Here is a 9,452-nt window from a genome sequence, read left to right as displayed (position 1 = left end):
TCCGCCGGAGCCCTAGATTGGTTCCGCCAAGGTTCCGCCTCATGGAGGCGGAGTTTTGTATTGAGAGGTTGCTTATGATTGTTTCTAGGGTGAAAAACCTCATATAGCCAGAGATGGGCACCGGAGGCCTGCCAGGGGGCGTGCCCAGGGGGTAGGGCGCGCCCCCACCCTCGTGGATGGTGGGTGGCCCCCCTCTGGTGCTTCCTTCGCCCAATATTTTTTATATATTTTAAAACTGACTTCTGTGGAGTTTCAGGACTTTTGGAGTTGTGCAGAAGTATTGTGACATAATGTGTAATAACAGCCCATAGTGCAATAAATATTGATATAAAAGCATGATGCAAAATGGACATATCAACTCCCCCAAGCTTAGACCTCGCTTGTCCTCAAGCGGAAGCCGATATCGAAAAATATGTCCACATGTTTAGAGATCGAGGTGTCGATAAAATAAAATACGGACATGAGGGCATCATGATCATTCGTATAAGAGCAACATATATATATTGTCATATGATTTCTTATGCTAAAGTAACAATTCATTCACAATTTCAAGTCTGAATCAGAAACTTCAATGAAAACTAACAAACTATAATCTCAGTCATTGAAGCAATTGCAATTTATCATAACATCAGAAAGAGTTAATACAAGAGCTTTTCAGCAAGTCCACATACTCAACTATCATTTAGTCTTTCACAATTGCTAACACTCACGCAATACTTATGGGTATGGAGTTTTAATCGGACACAGAGAAAGATAGGGGCTTATAATGTTGCCTCCCAACCTTTTACCTCAAGGGTAGTGTCAACAATAATAGTCCATGATAACTTACATCCAATTGGATATATATATCTGGATCTTTCCAACACAATGTGCTTGCCAAAGGATAAAATGTAAAAAGGAAAGGTGAAGATCACCATGACTCTTGTATAAGGTAAAAGACAAAAGTAAAAGATAGGCCCTTCGCAGAGGGAAGAAGAGGTTGTCATGTGCTTTTATGGTTGGATGCACAAAATCTTAATGCGAAAGAACGTCACTTTATATTGCCACTTGTGATATCGACCTTTATTATGCAGTCCGTCGCTTTTATTGCTTCCACATCACAAGATCGTATAAAGCTTATTTTCTCCACACTAATAAATCATACATATTTAGAGAGCAATTTGTATTGCCTGCAACATGACAACTTACTTGAAGGATCTTTGTAATGACCAAACCTCGAAGAATTTGAGTCTCTGTGCTTACCGTGCTAGTCCCTGGATCGAACTCGCTAGCACACACAGTACAGATGAATACCAGAATAGCAAGTGCATCATTTATTACAACGTATGATCCAGAATATATAAAATAAAACAATCTGCATAGCACTTGGCTAGCTTTATTCAATCAAATAGCGGAAAAGTAGCAGAAAATAACGATGAGTCCCATCATAGCCCACTGGCGATGCTGAGTGCAGACTCGCAACCCTAACGGTACCTTACTCTTCGTTAGAATATCCTGCAACATGAGACGTTGCAGCCATATAGGTCAATACTTGGAATGTATTGGCAAGTTACACAGGAGTAATAATAAAGCAGACCTACATGTATATGCATAGTATATCAAAAGGATGGCTTGAGGGTTTATTTTTGCAGAAAGCTGAATTTATCCTAATATCTACCTAATAGTCAAATTTTATTTAGTTCTTTTATTGCTACAATTAAATGCACAAGGTTGAGTTGGCAAAATCAACTCCAACCTACCCTTTTCTTAAGTTGCCCAACAAATTTATTAAGTGTCACATCTGTCAAGATCATCCAACAACTGTAATGGCCTAGCCGCTCAAATTTACCCATAACCGGGAGCACGGCTAATCATTATTAGTTTTTTAATACTCTGCAGAGTTTAGTACGCTTTACCCACTGGACCCAACCCGAAGATTGAGACGAAGTCTTTCAGAAGCAGTCCCCTAGTCCCAACAGGAGGCCCATCCCAACTATTATATCTACATCTGCTGGCACATCCGGGTAAGGGTCCCACAACTGATCAACTAAGCCAGAGCCCATTTAGCCAGTGGTCGCACATGCAAGCTACTAGTCACTAAGTTTGTCTGATCTTTTTGAGCCTGGGCGGCCGTCCACTTACATTCAGAGGATATAAACCATGATGTTCTTGAAACCACCCTAGCAATACCACTTCCGCCCAGAGGTGAATTAAATCCTGAGTTACTACTCAAATTATTATATAAATAATCCTCACATAAGCTCAATGAATACACGAACCACCCCGTCTACAAAGCATAGCAACCTACAACTACCACGATTTGCAAAGACAGGAAGATAGCTCAACAGCATAGCAAAATAATATAGTAATCCTATACATGCATATATTCAAGGTGTTATATAACTACATGCATAGAAAACAATAGGTAAAGGATGATCAAGGTGTAACTTTCCTTGGTTCTGGTTCAGAAAGTCACACTCCTGACAATAGCTCGCGTCGCACTCCGGACAATCTACATGTTTCACACAATTCAACAAATCAATCACTGGAACATGAAAAGAACCAAAACAAAACCAACAGCAATAAAACCATTTTTGAAACTCAACAACAGCAGCATAACAGAACTAACATGCACTACGGTCACAACGCAAAAAGAATCACTTAAAGCCGACAAACGGTTTGAGAGTTACGGCCTCCGGAAGATTTAATTCAAATTCAAACGAATTCAAATTTGAACAGTGCAAACATGTGCAAAGTTGGTACTGTGATAACGTGCTGATTTTTGTGAGAGCAAAGGAAAAAGAATTGCCTAAATTGGAGCTATAGACTAAAAGATATAGCTATTTGAAGTTAGATATGAAATCTGGAAAGAAAACAAAAACAACAGAAATCTCCTGCACAGTTCCTGCATGTACTGTAGCAAACTGCCATGTGTTCACTCGTGATTTGCCCAGGTGAAATACTGTGCGCGCGTGCTCACCAGCAACAGAGGACGGCGCCGGCGGTCTCGGGCGTCGGCTGCGGTGCGTCTCCGGCGGGTCTCCAGCGAAGGTGAAGCGACGGATGGGTGCGGCGGTGAGTAGCGGAGGTGGTGGTGGTGTTCAACGGCGGTGGGGCGTCCTCTACTGACGACAGCGAGGATGTGAATGGCGGCTGCTCCGGTGCGTCGGTCGAGCTTGTTCCTCCAGCTCCGCTGCGATTCCGGCCATGCAAGGATGTCAGGGAGCTCTTCGTGGAGGGGGGAAAACGAAGAGGGCAAGCGGTGCGACTGCGGTGATCTTATGACGACGGCATCCTACAGCGAACGGCGGCGGTCGGCGTGGACTCTAGCAAGATCCGTTTCACCCTAGCTCCCGCGTGCGGCAACGAGGAAGATCGAGGAGGGGGTGCGGGGTCTCTCGAGCAGTTGGGCTCGCGTACGGTGTCCCTGAGGAGCACGGGATCGAACAGGGGCGCAGATCGATCCGGGCTCGGCTCGACGGCGTGCGTGCGACCAGAGGAAGGAGAAAGCAGCGCGGGGCCCGCGGGTTAGCGGCTGAAGGCGGGGTGCATCGGGCGCGGGTCAGGCGCGGTTCGGGCGTGGTGGCTGCTGCGCTTACCGCTTCACGGTTAGGTGGGCTGCGGGTGACGGGAGCTGGGCCGTGGCTGGCTTGCTGGGCCGCGCGTGTGCGCTGCGGCACTGGCAGGCGGGCTGGCTGGTGTTTTTTTTAAACAAAACTACAAAACCAAAAACTAAAATAAAAACACCAGAATAAAATCTAGGAAAAATACCTAGACACACAGTAAAATATATACTACTAATATAAACTACAGGAACACTAGTTCCTCACCTAATGCAATTTTTGAAAATAATTTTTTTATGCAATAGGCCACACAGACAGTAAAATAACACACAATTAAAATACTTTGAAGATCACAAAAATTACCAGAACATATTAGATGATCTGGAAACAATATTCTGCACATTATGAACATTTTTAAAATAGGGGAGAAGTCATGTTATCTCCACTCCAAATAAATTGCCTTTTGTTGCATAATGATTTGAATATTCTGAAAAAGCAAATAATGCAATAAAAATATGATATGCATATGAATGATCTATTAACATCCTAATTTAGGAAAATTGGGATGTTACAAACCTACCCCCCTTAAGATGAATCTCACCCTCGAGATTCGGGCTGGCTAGCAAATAGGTGTGGGTGATCCTGCTTGAGATCTTCCTCTCGTTCCCATGTAGCTTCCTCCTTTGTATGATGATCCCACTGAACCTTGCATAACTTGATTGTCTTGGTGCGAGTAACTCTTTGTGCTGTCTCCAGAATCTTGACAGGCTTCTCCTCATATGTCAAATCACTCTCCAACTGAATTGCCTCAAGTGGCACCGTGTCCCTCAATGGAACATCCATCATCTCTACATGGCACTTCTTCAACTGATATACATGAAACACATTATGAACTCCTGACAAGGATTCTGGCAACTCCAGCTGATAAGCTACCTCTCCTCTACGCTCCAAGATCTTGTAAGGCCCCACAAAACGTGGTGCTAACTTACCCTTGATTCCAAACCACTTAATTCCATGAAGTGGTGAAACTCTAAGATATGCACGGTCTCCTACCTCATATGTCACCTCCTTACGTTTTGCATCAGCATAACTCTTCTTCCTAGACTATGCTATCTTCAGCCTGTCACGAATCAACTTGACCTTCTCCTCAGCATCTCTGATCAAGTCTGGTCCAAAGAATTGACGCTCTCCAACCTCATCCCACATCAATGGTGTCCTGCTCTTCCTACCATACAATACCTCAAATGGTGCCATCTTCAGACTAGCCTGGTAACTGTTATTATATGACAACTCTGCATAAGGTAAATTATCATCCCAACTGGACCCATAGTCCAAAGCACAAGCTCTCAACATATCCTCCAAAATCTCTCTCTCTCTGTCTGCCCATCTGTCTGTGGATGGAAAGCTGTACTGAACTCCATCCTGGTGCCCAAGGATTCATGCAACTGACGCCAAAATTTGGATGTGAACTGAGTACCTCTATCAGACACTACCTTCCTTGGAACTCCATGCATACAAACAATTTTAGACATATAAATTTTTGCTAGCTGAGCACTGGTATAAGTAGTCTTTACCGGGATGAAGTGAGCAACTTTAGTCAGATGATCAACAACTACTCAAATAGAATCATAACCTAACCGAGTCCTGGGTAGACCTGTAATGAAATCCATACCAATCTCATCCCACTTCCAATCAGGTATAGGCAATGGCTGTAACAAACCTGCTGGTCTCTGATGTTCCGCCTTAACTCTTTGGCACACATCACATGTTGCAATATACCCAGCAATTTCCCTCTTCAGGCTAGGCCACCAAAATCTTTCCCTCAAATCCAAATACATCTTAGTATTACCTGGGTGAATAGAATAAGGTGAATCATGCGCCTCATGAAGAATCAACTTCCTGATATTTGGAACCTGAGGTACACAAATATGCTTCTCAAACCATATGGCCCCATGTTCATCCTCATGGAAACCTTCTGCCTTACCTTTAACCATATTCTCTTTTATCTCAGCAATCTCCTTATCATTCTTTTGAGCTTCTCTGATCCTTCCAAGCAAAGTAGGCTTTACCTCAAGTGTTGCTAAATATCCCTTAGGAACCATCTCCAACCTAAGATTCCTGAACTGTTCACATAACTCAGGTGGCATATTATCAATATTAATTGCATTAGCATGGCTCCTACGACTCAATGCATCAGCAACAACATTAGCCTTACCAGGATGATACTGCACATTCAAATCATAATCCTTAATAAGCTCCAACCATCTCCTCTGCCTGAGGTTTAAATCCTTCTGAGTAAAAATATACTTCAAGCTCTTATGATCAGTAAATATATCACAATGATTACCAATAAGATATGGCCTCCAAGTTTTCAATGCATGCACAACTGAGGCTAAGTCCAAATCATGTGTAGGATAATTATGCTCATGATTCTTAAGCTGACGTGAAGCATATGAAACAACTTTACCTTCTTGCATCAAAACACTCCCAAGTCCTTGACGAGAAGCATCACAATATACCTGGAAGTCCTTATGTATATCCGGCAGAGTCAAGACTGGTGCTGTAACCAAACGCTACTTCAATTCCTGAAAGCTGGCTTCACATTCATCAGTCCAAACAAACTTCTTCTCCTTCTTCAATAATTCAGTCATAGGCTTCGCAATTTTGGAAAAGTTCTCAATAAACCTCCTGTAATAACCTGCAAGGCCCAAAAAGCTGTGAATCTCTCCAACTGTCATGGGTGTCTCCCACTCTGTAACTGCAGCAACCTTAGATGGATCAACTACAACTCCATTACCTGACACAACATGTCCAAGGAATGCTACCTCATCCAGCCAAAACTCACATTTGCTGAACTTGGCATATAGCTGATGTTCCCTCAGTTTCTCCATTACCAAACGCAGATGCACCTCATGCTCTTGCTTATTCTTGGAGAACACCAATATATCATCAATGAAAACAACCACAAACTTATCCAAGAACTCCATAAACACCTTGTTCATCATATTCATGAAGTATGCAGGGGCGTTAGTCAATCCAAATGACAAGACAGTATATTCATACAACTCACACCTCGTAGTAAAAGCAGTCTTTGGAATATCTTGCTCACGAATCTTTAATTGATGATAACCAGAACGAAGATCAATCTTAGAAAACACAGTATCTCCCTCCAACTGATCAAACAGATCATTTATCATAGGCAAAGGATACTTATTCTTAATGGTTACCTCATTTAGAGAACGATAATCAACACACATCATCAAGGTCCCATCCTTCTTCTCCACAAACAAAACTAGAGCTCCCCAAGGTGATGAACTTGGGCGAATAAATCTGTGTGCCTGCAATTCTCTTATTTGCTTCTTCAATTCTTCCAACTCTTGAGGAGGCATTCTATATGGTCTCTTTGTAATAGGTCCAGTGCCCGGTATTAAATCAATAAGAAACTCAATATCCCTATCTGGTGGCATACCCGGCAACTCCTCTGGAAACACATCTGGATAATCCCTCACAACTGGCACCTCTTCCAGGCTACCCCCCTTAAGAGAGTTCACCTGCACCTGATTATGCTTATACTTACATACATATTTGATCCTCTTCCCTCTTGGTGCACTGAGAGTAATAGATCGACTGGCACAATCAATGCGACATTTATATAACTGCAACCAATCCATACCCAAAATAATATCCAGACCTTGTGACTTCAATATAATCAAATCCGTAGGAAAATCATGCTTTCCAATAGACAAAGTCAACTGGTGGCAACCAACACCTGCTATCATCTCAGCTCCTGGGGAACTCACTCTAATAGGCATACTAAGTGTTTTGGTTGGCAATCAATGTTTATCAACAAATACCCTCGAAATAAATGAATGCGATGCACCAGTATCAAAAAGAACAAGTGCAGGTATTGAATTTATCAAGAACTTACCAATCACTGCATCGGGTTCATTATAGACTTCCTCAACATTAACATGGTTGACATGACCCTTTTGGAAGGGGTTTGGCTTGCTGACTCCTGAATCCCCATTACCGTTCTTGTTCCCTGGACAAGCATTGGAGTAGTGGCCCATCTGCCTACACTTATAGCATTGAACCTGGCTAATATCCCTTAGCACAGGCATACTCTGGTGGCTCTGGTTATTATTCCCTCCATTACCATTACCATTACCTCTACCATTGCCATTGTTACTCTTGTGCCCATTGTGATGATGCTGGCCATTATGGTTGTGGTCATTTCCTCCATGATGATTATGTCCATTACCTCCATGATGATTATGCCCATTACCTCCATTACCATGATATGAAGTGTGTGGCTTCTATTGTGGTCCTGAATTATACTTATTATTATTATTGTTGTACTTCCTCTTGCGATTCTCTATGTCCTGTTGCTTTCCCTCCAGCACAATAGCCTTATCAGTCAAATCCTGACAATTCCTAAAAGTGGCCACTGTCAACTGAAGGCTCAAGTCATCATTTAGGCCCTCCAAGAATTTCTCCTTCCTAGCTGCATCAGTGTTAACATCATTAGGAGCATAACGTGCAAGATTATTAAATTCCTCCACATACGCATTAACTGTGCGACCTCCCTGGCGCAAACTGCGAAACTCCTTCTTTTTCAGACTCATAGCACCAGCAGACACATGTGCAGCACGGAAGGCATCCTGAAACTGAGGCCACGTGATAGTAGCAATGGGATAAGTGACCAAGTAGTTGTCCTACCAAGCTGCAGCAGGACCCTCCAACAAATGTGAGGCAAACCTCACCCTCTCCGCATCAGTGCATCCAACCGTCTCCAGGTTCCTATTGACTGCACGGAGCCAGTCATCAGCCACAATAGGTTCAGGGGAACTAGAGAACCTCTGAGGATTCAACCTCAAGAACCTGGTAAGCATATCCACAGGTGGCGGTGGCGGCGGATTGTTGTTGTTGTTGTTGTTGTTGTTCTGGTTCTGAGTAAGCAACTGGATCAACTGGGCCTGTCCCTCAATAACCTGCTCTATGTATGGTGGTACTCCATTTCCATTGTTGTCTCCTCCTGCAGTATTGCGTCTAGTATCACGCCTCGGTGGCATCTGGTGGGCAAGCATAGATGAGTTATAGATATAATAGGGCCAAAAGCTATGTATATATAAATATATTCTACCCATATGCATAATATGATCAAGCCAACAAAACACAACAACGAATAACACCAACAAACAAACAACAAACAATATGGTAATATTTTATATATATATATAGTCGAATAATTTCGACACTAAGCAATTTAACAAACAACTACCAACCAAGCAAACAATCTAGTATCTTCATACCACGAAAGTGGGCATAATTAGATATGCTACACGATAACGTTGCAATATAAAACAAACATGAATGGTGGTCTCAACACTAGTTCCTACTTAACTGTTCAAGATACTTGAGGGGGTTAACTAATAAACAGCATGAAGTATAACTAGTTGATAAAATAATTTTCACTCTTATGGCTTTTCTAATCCATTTTCTAGGGTCACGTCCTACAGTCAACACACTGCTCTGATACCATTTGTAACGACCAAACCTTGAAGGATTTGAGTCTCTGTGCTTACCGTGCTAGTCCCTGGATCGAACTCGCTAGCACACACAGTACAGATGAATACCAGAATAGCAAGTGCATCATTTATTACAACGTATGATCCAGAATATATAAAATAAAACAATCTGCATAGCACTTGGCTAGCTTTATTCAATCAAACAGCGGAAAAGTAGCAGAAAATAACGATGAGTCCCATCATAGCCCACTGGCGATGCTGAGTGCAGACTCACGACCCTAACGGTACCTTACTCTTCGTCAGAATATCCTGCAACATGAGATGTTGCAGCCATATAGGTCAATACTAGGAATGTATTGGCAAGTTACACAGGAGTAATAAT

At 42.6% G+C, this 9,452-nt stretch overlaps 1 pseudogene; it reads right to left on the bottom strand.

The window, feature by feature from the left end:
- Positions 1-2,366: 2,366 nt before the first annotated feature.
- On the bottom strand, positions 2,367-8,614 carry LOC147990272 (uncharacterized; annotated as a pseudogene).
- Positions 8,615-9,452: the final 838 nt, after the last annotated feature.

The sequence above is a fragment of the Triticum urartu genome, chromosome 1A, assembly GCF_056163025.1.
Source record: "Triticum urartu cultivar PI428250 chromosome 1A, HENAU_Tu73, whole genome shotgun sequence".
Lineage (NCBI taxonomy): Eukaryota > Viridiplantae > Streptophyta > Magnoliopsida > Poales > Poaceae > Triticum > Triticum urartu.
Note: the sequence above shows the minus strand (reverse complement) of the source record. Positions and strands in the feature narration are given on the sequence as shown.